The sequence below is a fragment of the Coccinella septempunctata genome, chromosome 5 (assembly GCF_907165205.1).
Source record: "Coccinella septempunctata chromosome 5, icCocSept1.1, whole genome shotgun sequence".
Classification (NCBI taxonomy): domain Eukaryota; kingdom Metazoa; phylum Arthropoda; class Insecta; order Coleoptera; family Coccinellidae; genus Coccinella; species Coccinella septempunctata.
This window is the reverse complement of record NC_058193.1, coordinates 29,170,088-29,184,136: the sequence shown is the minus strand read 5'-3', so window position 1 is coordinate 29,184,136 and position 14,049 is coordinate 29,170,088. Positions and strand designations below refer to the sequence as shown.

Here is a 14,049-nt window from a genome sequence, read left to right as displayed (position 1 = left end):
CTATAGTTCTCGAGATCCTCTCAGTAGACAACGAATTTTGCCCACCCTGTACTATCACCCCCAGAAATCTTGGTACCGGTAGACTTGGGACAGTCCTGTAACTTGGAACAATTACCCTCATTGCAGATTTATTTGTTTCTTACCATTTATGAGTGAAGGGACAAACTTATAAGATTGTTTAGCGTCTTTTCGGTTAGTTTAACAATTAATTCCTGTTGAGTTTACCGTGACCAGAGCGTTTGAATTGACAGGTAAAATTAACGAATTCAGCAGAGTAAAAGCGCGTTTTTTATGGCCCTCTTATACTTTCTAGTGTCCTGTACATGTGTTTCACTTTATGCATAGGTAATTTTTTTTTTTCTGTATACGTGAGATATTGGTATATTAGATATGTCATGAAACAAGGTTTTTTACAAAGCAAACGGCAACTCGGATCACATTCATTTATTTTGTTGTTTCGTAGAGTGACTTGGGACAATGCCGAATAGATACAAGCGGCGCATTGCCAGCAGGAAATATGCCGATTTTTCGCAGGATATTATTATTTACGTTATTTCTACAAAGAAATCATCAAAGAATGAAAGAAATCAAAGTTTCCTTGTTTTGTTTAGTTTTTTTACATTTGAGTTGTAATATATTTACTTTCGCTGTAATTGGGGTTTATCATTAAATTTCCTTACCGAATTTCAACTATATAATCACGAATTCTACTTTTTCAAAACTATATACCGTCCCAATTCACCTATTTCATTTGAGAGTTGAGAAATCAATGGATTTTAACTTGTGTCCCAAGCCTCCCAACTCGGTGGGTGACTTGGGATAAGTATATTTTGTTTTTTTTAAATTTATATCCGAATTCTGAAGCATGGTATATATCCTAATCAATAGTCTGGGTCATTTAGCATATTTCAACCTCTTTTTCACATGAAAATAGTTAACGGTTTTTAAAATATGAAGTTGAATTTCAAAATCGTCCCAAGTCACCCGAATCTACGGTACACATTTTTGTGCCAGCCTGTAGAAGGGGCACGATCATTTCGATTAGGATCGTAATGAATGATAATGTTGTCGGCCGTAGTTTGTTTTCAGGAATTTTGCGCGAATCTTTCGGCCATTATAGTTGGAGAGATTTTTATAGAGTTGGTTAATCTCGGTGTTGTAGACTTGTAGACACATTAATCTGACAATAATCAGGAGGGGTTTTCTTAATCTGACACTTTGAAGATGATAAAAATGCTTTTTTTCGAATATTTTCCTGTCTGTACCTCTAATCGTTTTTGTATTCATTATAAAAGTTGTAGATAATAAAATTCTACACAGCTTTTGTCTGAAGCAATTTTACATACTCTAACAGTTCTCAAGTTAGAGTGCGATAAGGGCGAGGAGCTTAGCCACACATGCGAACGGGCAAGGTCAATGTAGAATCAAAGTCTAATTTACATTCATCCAATTGTCAAAATGACAAGGTATTTCTATGATGACAATGTCGAAATTAGTCACGAAAATTTTAGTGTTGTCTCTGACTGAACCTTAGAATGTACTATTTTCCAACGAGTGAATTTTCGTTTCAGCATGTATCGCTGAACAACTCGCATTAATCGCCATATATCTCAAAAACGTTTGAGCGTAGAAAAAATTGCTCAAAACAAAATTTGTAGAAAATGTTATGCTCTACAACTTTTATATTTGAAGCCCAGGGGAGAAGATAATTCAAAAAAACTGATTTTTGTGACCTTTATTGCCAATTTTTATTGTTTCGGCTTGCTAAAACTGTCAGATTATATTTTTTCCGTTATTCTTGAATCATTAGCTTCAAAATAAGAAAAAACGCCACTGCGCTCGAGAATGTACACGTGACGCTTTTTTTTCTGCAACTTTGGAGCCCTCCCACACATATTCGACACGCTCAAATTGTCAGATTAAGAGAATATATACTTTTAAACATGTAATTAACCACATATATCCTAATATGACACGCTCGAGTATGTACAATGATCGTTTTTTTTTTTTAATATTCTGACAGGCTGTCCTAGACAATTCCCCCTACATACAGGTCTAATTTTTGGTAGAGGTACTCTACAGGGTCCAAGGTATGTCCCCTTATATTAATCTGACACGCTCGAGTAAATCCTGAATTTCCCTCTTCGGCTCCCCAACTATTGGAGTTTTAATATTGTGAGGGTTTCGTTAAATGCTTATTAATTTTTGATGCTGATAATCAATTTTTATTTCTTTTCGATTTTTAGTAGTGAGGTTTGCTGATTTTCTGCTGATCCAGAAAATTATGCGAATCTGCGGGTTTAAGCTACGTAGTTCGTTATAATTCTGGCCCTAGGACCAGAACTGCGATCTCAGCGACGAAAATTCGCGGAAAAACGTCGCATCCTCCGCGGGAAAAATTAGTGCCCCTCCGGGCGATGTCCCGAAAATTGAATCGTAACAGCGTGTTGCATTTTTCATAATCCCCCCGTCTACCGTCAAAAATTTAATACGGGCAAAGGGCACCCGAGCAATAATTCCGATATTTTACCTAGAATCCGCCGAATTCCGGGCCAAAATTCGCGCAGGACGGATCGGAACGGAGCCTCGCAGTGGATGCATGAGCAGTCGACTGCTTGTTGCCGACGCGGTCTCATGACAAACCAGCAGACACAAACTTGACCGCGGATAATCGCGAAGTGTCAAAGGATACTCGTATCTCCGACACGCTGGTGCCAAGGAGCCCCGGAAAGGGTCGAAACTCAGGTGTTCGACCGAAGCCAGGTAACCCGAAATGGGGGAGTAAGGGAGAGGATAATACGGGAAAAGTTTTTCAGTGAGTTCCAGGAGCTATAGGTCGAACAAAGGGAAATTTCGGTTCATGTTGTGTTTCTAGTGACAATAGCCGAGTAATTTGTGGGTTCTGACTGAGTTAACACGAATGTGAGTTCCCAAATTGAATTTTTGATAACGATTTTCTTGTTGAAAAGTTTTCCTGGTTTAGCGCTTCAAAATCCTGGGAAATTCCGTGAGCAACTCTCGAGAACACTTATCATAAAAAGACCCCAATTGATTATGTGAATCTCGATATGAGAGTGATAAATATTTTCAGAATTTCTAGGAAACAAGAAATGAGAAACTGAAAGAGGAAAATATTGCAAAAGTTTTTCAGTGAGTTCCTGGATAGATAAAACAAAGGGACCATTAATTTTATTTCATGTTTCTACTGATAATTGTTGCTCAGAAAGATTTATGGATGTTAACTGAGTCAAGACAAAAGTTTATTTTATCCTTAAATCGATTTCTTCGTCCAGAAATTCCATAAAACTCCGACGATAATTTCAAGTATAACTTTCCCAAAGGAATTGGGAGGACCATTGATTGCTGGTGCTGAATTATTGCTTATTTTTGAATTCCTTCCAAATGCGGTTTCAGTGGGAGGGTAATGGGGACTCCACTGGAAACGCCACTGCTGCAAGCTTGATGAAATTTCGATATTTATTACTAGAAGAGTTGCTGTTTTAGAATATGTATCACATTTAGATCTACGACAATTTTTTTGGGAGATACTCGTGTTGAAAGTTCGAAAAATCCCGAAAAATATGAGGTCAGTTGAAAATTCGTCAAGCACCGAGCTCGATGACATTAATGGATTTATTACTAGAAGAGTTGCTCTTTGACAACTGAAATATTTTTTCGAATATCGAAAAATGATTTTGTATTTTCCCCTTCAAAAAAAAAATAAGTTTCAAATTAGTTTTCCTTCAAACATATAGCTTATATTACAATGAATATAAAAATATACTTATTTTATATCAACAAACACCTTACAGATTTTCAAATATAAATTTTTTTCATAATTTGAACCTGTCATGAGCAGTATCTGGAAATAGAAAAATTACAAGTTGAGAAAATTCAAATATTGAAACAGTACGACTTAAAATCTCGCTGAAAATATACAGGGTGTCTGTGAACAAATGCGAAGGGCTCGGGGAGATGATTCCTCGATGAAAATAAGCAGGAGTATTTCCTATAAATTTTTTTTGGAAATCAACTTCTCTTCCAAGATACAGCCTTTGGAAGGCGATGGCGAGTTGACAGTTTTTAATTTTTTTAACGGATTCTAAAAAACACTGAGCCCTAAAACTATACATAATATGAAGCACTAAGTAGATGTTACTCACTCAATTTTTTAAGATCTCATAAATTTATTATTTGGGATTGAAAATAACAACCCCTTTTGATTTTTCTTCAAAAATTGTTTTCGTGGGAGAGATTTTCGAAAAATAAAATTCTCTTATGGTTTCCCACCCAATTCTGGAGAAAAAAAGTCTCTTGCAAAATTTCGATACAGTCGATACTTTTCTCGGAATAAATCAAAACCTACAAGCAGTTCTGATCACTCTTCGAAAAAAAATTATGGGAACTACCCCTGCTTATTTTCATCGAGGAATCATCTCCTTAAGTCCTCCGCATTTGTTTAAAGACACCCTGTACATACCTGGGTGTCCCAAAATTCTTCGAAAATAAAATATTCAATTATGCTGAGATTGAAGTAGCGAAATATTTATTGTCAGGATATTACATAGGTATTTGTTAGGGGCGTTTTATATAGGGGGTAAATGACACTTCTCAATGTAGGTTTTTAATATCGAATGTTTTCTAGCAATCGATTTGTTTGAAATTCTGATGGGAATTTTGAGTGCATAATTTATGCTCATACACATGCATGGAAATTTGATGGGAAATTTTCATATCAGGAAATTATAAGGGCGTCTCAAGCAATAACTTCCTCAAATATTGATTAAGTACTTGAACGAATCATTGAATTTTAAATGTAAATTATTTAGTAGCAATCGAGTTTTTATGGGTGCAACTAGAAATGCACAGGAAATTATGAATAATAACGTTTTACGGCGTCTCAACCTACAACCTCATTTGAATTTCGTGTATCATTCTTGGCTCTGCTGTGATATAATATTTCCCTCTCGAATAATTTCGTTGATATTTTAATGAATCGAACTCTCTATGACGCATAAAATTTTGGAAATTTTTTTCTGGGAATAAATAAAAACTTACAAGCAGTTCTGATCACTGTTCATTTTCCATTTCATCGTATGAAATCCCGCTAAAATACATGCATCAACTCTCTGCCTCATAGACCAATACTGCTTGTAAGTTTTTATTTATTCCGAGGAAAGTATCGACTGTATCGAAATTTTGCAGGAGAGTTTTTTCTCCAGAATTGAATGTGAAACCATACGAGAATTTTATTTTTCGAATATCCATCCCACGAAAACAATTTTTGAAGGAAAATCATAAGGGGTTGTTATTTTCAACCCCTAAAAATAAAGTTATGAAATCTAAAAAAATTGTGTGAGTAACATCTACTTAGTGCTTCTTATTATGTATAGTTTTATGACTCAGTGTAAAAAAAATAAAAACTGTCAACTCGCCATTGCCTTCCAAAGGCTGTATCTTGGAAGTGAGGTCGATTTCGAAAAAAATTTATAGGAACTACCCCTGCTTATTTTCATCGAAGAATCATCTCCATAAGTCTTTCGCATTTGTTTACAGACACCCTATATAAAGTGAGTAAAAATTTTAATTGATATGAATGTCAGCCGGTGCTACCCTAGTTACCGTGTATCTCAGGGAAGATGTCCAAAATGAAGAATAATTCTGATTACTGAGCATATCCGGTCTCGTACTGACTTACAAACATCGCATATGAATTGATACGAAACGATTTCTTGTCTAACACAACCCAACGTTTCACGATACAGCGAATTTCGATTTTCCTTCAACGGATTTCTGACCCCAACTTCTGGACCTAATCTTATCTCATATAGTGCAGTTCTCAGACCCTAGTCCAGTTCACGTATTCCTATGAATGAATTATTCATGGAATAAACGATGCGAAAAAAGAGAGGAATAGGTTAAATCAGAGATGTCTTTTAGAGGACCCAGACCTATTATCAATAAAATATGATGTTTTTGGAGTCTGAAAGGGGTTGACAGAGTTGGTTATCAATGTTCCTAGAACGCAATAAAAATCTTTTAAATTTTGTATAAGGCTGACTATTGTAATTTCGATCAATATTTATTAGAAGTTCGAACACCCATGGTATACAGGGTGATTCAAAACTCGAGGCGAAAAATTAAGGGACATATAGGGACTGATATTCTTGATTGCACGTAAAAAAATTTTTTGCCCGATGAGGCTTCGTTTCCGAGTTTTTGCACAATAATGTTTCTGTATGCAACCAATTAAATTTCATAAATTACCACCGCATGTTGGATGAAATGTTGTCCCCTGGTTAAACCAAAATTTCAATGGTGGATGGATTGGTCGGCGTGGTCAGGTGCTATGGCCAGCGAGATCACCTGATTCGAATCCTTTGGATTATTTTGTATGGGGACATTTGAAACAACAAGTTTACGCAGTGGAAATTAATGATAAAGGACAATTAATGGAATGAATTATTAATGCAGTCGAATCCACTCAAAATAGGCAAAACATGCAATTGCCCTTATTCTGCGTGCCAAGCATGTCTCCATGCTAATGGAGGCATTTTTGAACATTTTATTTAATTTTTTCTGTATTTTTATCAGCTATTAAAGTTTAAAATTGATGACATGCAGAAATTTTGAACACTCATATCTCGGAAACAAGACAACATCCAAAAAATTTTTTTTACTTTTTTTTTTATCAAGAATAGCACCCTGTATACGTTCCTCAATTTTTCGCCTCGAGTTCTGAATTACCCTGTATAGGTTGAGGGGTTCTTTTTTCAATATTCGTTTGAATTCGAGAAATGAGATAATTGTTTATCAATTCTGAACGAACAACATAAAGGCTATTTCACCAGCGGTTGGCCATAGCCTAATGGAGAATGAGGGTCATCTAGGCTTTTCAGAAAAGTTTCTTTTTTTGTCCCCATGGGTCATTAGATTCGGAGATACAGGGTGATTTATGGATTGCCGTTTAAATTTTCGATATCCATAAATCACCCTGTAGCTTAAAAACTAATGGCCCAAATTTAAAAAAAAGCAAATTTTTTGAAAGGCCTTGATGAACTGCATTCAATACTACAGTCTATGGCCAACCACTCGTGAAACATCCTGTATAACCAGATTTTTTCAAAATGAAATTTTATTCCATTCAGAATTAAAATGTTCACGATTTCACGCATTAGTTGAAGTCTAGAAACTCCCTAATTTATTCAAGGAATTAGATTGAAGTATTAATTCGCCTATTCCAAATATGTTCCAATATTGAAATTTAATACTTCAGTTCAGACTACTAGCAACTGGGAACAGAATTCCCGGGAGATCCTCCACTTTATTGACACCTGTTTCATTTCGATGTGACACGCTGTATATCCAGGAATACGGTTACCTTCTTCACAGATGCTTGACCTGTGTATTATCAAACAATAACAGTTCATAACACAACTCCAATGAATCGGTTCATTACGTCCCAGAGATGACGTCAATAGGGAAAATGTTCCACGCAAACCAATCACTATTCTTCCCCAAGGTCCTTTTCAATTTGCTGGTGTTGGTAATTAGTTAGTTTCGGTTAAATCCTGTTCAACTCTATCTATTCGCGTGCTACATGGAAATCAGTTCGAAACCCCAACCGAGTGAATCGTTTAAATTGGATAAGAAAACTGTGTAGGAAAGATGAAAACAGGGTGTACCTAACTTCGAGGGTGTATTTTGACTCTAGAACGAAGGTGACTTGTATAACAAATAAGGTATAGTCATCACCGAGGTCATCACCATGACTAGCACCAGGTATACCATTGGAGAATCATCAAATCAAAAGATGAAGTGTTGACAAACAATAAAAAAAATGAATTTTTCCTCATTGAATAAATAGTGCTTTCACACTATTCAATTTCTCAATACTTTATTCAGTTAGTCTGAATGAATTTTCACACCGTAAAGAATTTCTTTCATTTAAGCGGCATATTATGTTCTTCACTAATAAACGCCCTGTATATGGATAAATATTTCCTCTCGTTTCTCTTTTACGGCCTTCTCTATTAATAGTCGAAGAAGAATGCAATAATAAACTCCTATTCGATTCTATTGTTTGGTCATTGACGTTAAGCTATTGAATTGAATTCAATTTACTTTCTGAATCTTTCCATATCGTTGCCTTTCATTTGCATGGTTTGATTCTTGAGTGTTCAATCACCGAAAATTGAAGAATTTGCTGTGGTCAATTTTTTTCTGACCTGCGTTCCATTAGTTCGACTTATATATGTATACCAAAAGTGCTATGCCAATGAATTATAGTGATGTATTTCTGGGAATACCTTCCACATGAACTAAAGAATATGAAGTATCCTTCTAACCCTTAAATTTAAGAATCAAAATAAACCAGCTTGCAAAAGAAGTATAATCTGTTTGTTAAGGAATATACAGGTGAATAATGCATGAAAGAAATGAATAATACAACACTCCTTCATATTCATCGAAAATTTGGATAATCATATGGGTGATTGCAAGCTACTATTCTAGGAAATGAATTAGCGAATATCTAGGTTTGGGAAAGACTGCGACATAAGAAGTCGTATTGAGCTTAGAAGCTTAGAAGTGCAAACAAAAAAGTTTCAGAAACAATTGTAGGACATCGATGTTAGCCATCGATCAGGATATTAAGAAAAATCTATTTCACTGAACTCAAGAATCAAATGGTCAACTATTTAAACGGATTAACAAAAATAAAGCCACAAAAATTCCTATTCCTCCGATGAGTCAGACGAAGAAGATGAAACCATGTATACAAATATGTACCTTAACATTTGCCACTCAACAACATAAAACTTCATCTTGTACTAACAGCTCGGAAGTTGAAAGCCATATCTATCTAGGTTTATCTATAGCTCGGATACAAAATCCTATCCACATGTGGAAAAAAAAGAGATCATTTTTCTCTAACCCCCGGTCTCATAAAGCTGATCGCGGAATCAACGCTTGATTGAACGATAAACGTCAATTTGTTTTCAATCGCTATTTCAGTCGAGAGCATTCAGAATATAATTATGATCTTCATACATCCATTCAATGATTCTTGATTCCTACTTCTTCAATATATTCAGAAATGAGTATCAGTGATTTCGTTTTGGAAATCGAGTGATGGTCGAATTGTTGATCGGACAATCAAACATTTGTGAAACCCGCAGTACCTAAGTATGCAATAAAATACTTACCGATTGCTGTAAGTGTCAGCATTCTTCCCTTGTTGTCAGGACAACATTGTTATAAAAATTGAAAATTCAAATTGGTTTTCATTTTTTTCCAGAAAAAACATAGATGATGAGGTACATTGATGTATGTTTTTATACTTAGATGTTTAAGTAACGGTACTATTATACTGATCAAAATCTAATCCTAATCTAATAATATATGTCTTGGAAATAGATCTGTCGGGGGCTCACAGAAACAAATCGTCAATTAGTATTCATCATTTACTTAGTGTCCAAAGGTTCATTTATCCCCTGACCTTTACACTGATAAAGTTCAAAACTGGATCAATGATTCAAACGACATGAGCCATGATTGGAAGCACAAGACGTTTTTGAATATTTAATAAACCGTGGGACAATCGAAGATTGTGATTTTTCAAGGTCGGTCAGAGGGACTCTCGGCATGGATCACTCAATAAAACATGGGTCAATTACAACTGTCCAATTAACAATCTGGAACCCGATTTCAGAAGGAATCGATAATGTGATGTATGAACCTCTATTTTTAGATTCTATATCGTGGGTGTTAATTCAACTTGGTACGTAAATAACGGAAGTTCATGGTGCTTGTAAGAGTGCTAACTACCATGGAACTTCGTTCAAAATAATTGAGTATCCAACGGAATTTTTTCGAAATTTGTTTTTGTGATGTACGCATCTCGCTGATAAATAAAACCGGATTCATTTGATGTAGTCGACTATTTTCAATTAAACTAGTTGGGGAGCCCAAGAGGACCCAAGAGGACCTTGGACCCTGTTGAGTACCTCTACCAAAAATTAGACCTGTATATAGGGGTAATTGTCTAGGACAGCCCTTCAGAATAAAAAACGATCATAGTAGATACATACTCGAGCGTGTCAGATTAAGATATAAGTGGTTAATTTGGTTAATTACATGTTTTGAATTAATCTGAGAATTTCAGCTTGACGAAAATGTGTGGGAGGGCGCCAAACTTGCAAAAACAAACGTCACGTGTACATTCTCGAGCGTGGTGGCTTTTTCCTTAAATTGAAGCTAATGATCCAAGAATTAAGGCAAAAATATAATCTGGAAGTTTCAGCCAGCCGAAACAATAAAAATTGGCCTTAAATGTCAGAAAATCAGTTTTTTTAAATTATTTCCTCTCCTGGGCTTCAGATTGTTTTCGCATTCATTATAAGAGTTGTAGAGCATAACAATTTCTACCAATTTTGCCTTTTTTGATATATATGCCTGGGATTCTACATTGACCTTGGCTTTTCGCATGTGAGGCTAAGCTCCTCGCCCTTATCATCCTCTAGCTCTAAAACGGTTAAGGGTATGAAAAATTGCTTCAGACAAAAGTTGTATAGAATTTTATTATCTACAACATTCATAATGAATACAGAAACGATAAGAGGTACAGGAAGGGAGATATTTGAAAAAAATGTCTATTCATCATCTTCAAACTGTCAGATTAAGAAAATACCCCCTGATTAATGTCAGATTAATGAGTCCACACGTCTGCAACATCGAGATTAACTATCTTTATTCTTATCATTTTCAACTCTTCCGTACGGCCAGCCCCACCACGCAAACTGGCAGATTAAAATGAATTTATTATCAGAGACACGTAAGCCATATACAATATCTGAATCTGACACGAGTATTTACACCTGACGATTTTTTTTCACGTCTTTGTAAACCTGCGGGCGCTTTCCCCATCGCTGAAAGTGCATACCTACATCATAGAACTTTGTTTTTTTTGTACCATCTAATCTTCAAAATCCACTAGGTCTCCACGACGCTCTAGTAAATCCCGATTTAGCATCGTCGGCTCCCCAACTATACGGAGCGACCCTTCATACCTCACTGCTCAAAAATTGAAGTAGATGTTCAAGAGTGAACTTACTTTTCGCACTTGAATCAAATTTTTAGTATTGCTGTATATACCGTGTGGGGAGGTGTATTACACACATAAAATATGGTCATCATGACACTTAATGGCATACCAAACACCAATATTTTTTTGGTCTGTTTATGTGGTGAGGGCTATTGCAAATCTGGTTACGTTGCATCAATTATTGATTAATTGTCATGAAGGTGTATGAGCAAAAGCTACGGCTGTCGCACAAGATCGGTTAATACGATTACCTCCACGACGAAATCCCTTCATCACCTAATCCCGAATTAACTGTTCATTCCGGTTAGCTGCCGGTAGAATAATTTCTGGCCAAACCGTCCAGAACAGGTTGCGTAGCTTCAATTCAGTGGCAAGAAGATCATTAAGCTCTTGCGATTAAGTAGAGAGCAAGGGCGTGTGAGATATCGTTGGGCTCTGTAATATGAGAACCGACAACTCTTATTTCCAAATCAGGATCCAAATTATCATTTGTCCTGTCGTTTTTTCCCTTTGTTCCTGAATATTTCTGCTCTTGTATATTCTTCGTTTTTCTATCATGTTTGATACCCATGTCCCCTGTTGTTCAATCTTGCTCTTCGGTATTCATTTTAGATCCTATTCCTTCTTTTTTCAATCAAGTTGAAGATTTTTTGTTGGAGCAACCATTTTTGCATCACAAGAATCAAAATATGATAATTTTCCGGAACAAAATATCCGGTAAATCTTTTCTTCAGATAACAAACATTCCCGATAGGTAGGATCACCGGTAGTGGATTGTTATCGTATCATGGCTAGGTTTATGAGCTACAAGGTAAACAAATATTGATAAAATGCAGGAAATGAAACTTGGAGATAAGACTCGTAGGCGGACTATATTTATATCTAGCGTCGAGTAATCACTCCCGACGATTGAAGTCTGCGTTGAAAGGGCAGATTCGATTATTTTTTCCTTCATGTATGTGCCCGAAGGCGCGCTCGGATTAAACTGCGATGGGGTCGCAAACTTTCGAAACGCTCCAAATGCTCCGTTCTCGAGAACTGGAGGTAATGCATATCGTTCCAGCTTGTGCTGAAATATTTATGGGATGAAAATTGCTACTCCAATGTGCGTCATTGCCACTCTGTAATGTTTGGTGGGGTGTACTTTAGCAGCTAACGAAGTTTCAGTTTTCCATGATGATTCCTTCGAAGTTGGCAGGGGTTCTTCGTACTGATGTGGAGTTGGTCAGGTTTTTTTGACTTCTGGAGTTGTGAAGATCCTGGTTTCTTCGAAAAATATTAAATGATTCAAGAGGGGTCTACACTGTTTCAGGTGTAGAGAAAATGCAATATCTTACGTCAGAAACCACTTATTTATATGGGGTTTTCATTATAATTCAATTCAATCAGTTGGTCACCTCGTAAAGTCAGAAATTAGTTTATTTGTCAAACGAAAACAAATATTCATTCATGTTATTAACTTTCCGAGGTGCAATTATCCCTTCTATGAATTTTCACAAGAAAAAATTTCTCGAAAAGTCTCTCCATTGGCTACAATTCGTATCCTGGTGAAATTGAAAAAAGACGTTCGTTAAGTGCTGCCTTCTTTTCAACGAAAGTGGAAACTATTGTAATATTCGTATCTTCTACTTATCGTTCAAGTGTTCCGGCAACACCATAAATTCTGTTAGTCTTTCCCCCTTTACGCCTTATACGGATGGCGAGAAAGTCCCATGGTGTGAACTCCTCTTAAGCTAATCGTTGATGGCTTGGCTTTCGGAAAAAGCAAAACATCTTCCAAATACATATGTCCAAAAATACAGATCAGATCAAATTGGAAACCATTATTTCGTTCTAAAAAACATTTTTAGTACAGTTTTTTCAGGCGCGACCAGTGCGCTATATAGTTGGGGAGCCCACGATGCTAAATCAGTATTTACTCGAGTATCGTGGACACCTAGTCGAATTTGAAGATTGGATGATAGAAAGAAGAAAAAGTTTCTTTGATGTATGCACTTTCAGAGGTGGGGAAAGCGTCCGAAAGTTTTCAAAGATGTAAAAAAAAATCGTCGTGTGTACATACTCGAGCGTGTCAGGTTGAGATACTCTCTGACAAAATTCGAACGTGTCAGGATATGTTGATTGAACCCAGAGGAAGTTGCTTTTCAAGAGACGTGATCAAAGGTCACAGCGGTCCTTTGAAAATGCAAAAAAAACGTTACTTGTACATACTCGAGCGTGTCAGATTTTCATACAGATGGTTAATCTCGGTGTTGCAGACGTGTTGATCCATTATTCTGACACTAATCAGTGGGGGTTTTCTTAATATGACAGTTTGAAGATGATAACAAGTCATTTTTGGTAAATATCTCCCTTTCTGTACCTCTAATCGTTTCTAAATTCATTATGGAAGTTGTAGATAATAAAATTCTATACAACTTTTGCCTTAAGCAATTTTTCATACCCTCAACCGTTTTCGAGCTAGAAGGTGATAACAGCGAGGAGCTTAGCCACACATGCGAAAAGCCAAGGTCAATGTACATTCATCGCCGTATATCTCATAAACGATTGAATGTAGAAAAAATTGCTTCAGACGGAATCTGTTGAAAATTGTATGCCTTAGAACCTTTATAATGAAATCGAAAATTTTTGAAGCCCAAAAGTGGAGATGATTCAAAAAAACTTATTGATGTCTTTTATGGCAAATTTAATTCAGCAAGCTGAAACCGACAGATCATATTTTATCCGTTATTCTTGAATCATGAGCTTTAAAATGAGAAAAAGGCCACCGCGCTCGAGAATGTACAAGTGTTTTTTCTGTAAGTTTAGCTTCCACCCACACTTTTACGCTGAAATAGTCAGATTAGGAGAATGTATATTTCATATTCATATTCAATATATGATTAACTACATATTCTTACAGGCTGTCCTAGTCAATTCCACCTATATACAGACCATTGAATAGA

At 36.1% G+C, this 14,049-nt stretch overlaps 1 protein-coding gene across 2 annotated transcripts in view; it reads left to right on the top strand.

Annotated features, from left to right (window-relative positions):
• The first annotated feature begins 2,603 nt into the window (after positions 1–2,603).
• The window catches only part of LOC123313542 (5-hydroxytryptamine receptor 1-like), a 149,435-nt gene continuing 137,989 nt past the window's right edge, over positions 2,604–14,049 (top strand). The window contains exon 1 of one of the 2 annotated variants that reach the window (XM_044898470.1): positions 2,604–2,922. The gene's annotated coding sequence lies outside the window, so the exon portion shown is untranslated. The remainder of the gene's footprint in view (positions 2,923–14,049) is intronic. The other variant, XM_044898471.1, reaches the window with a different exon arrangement.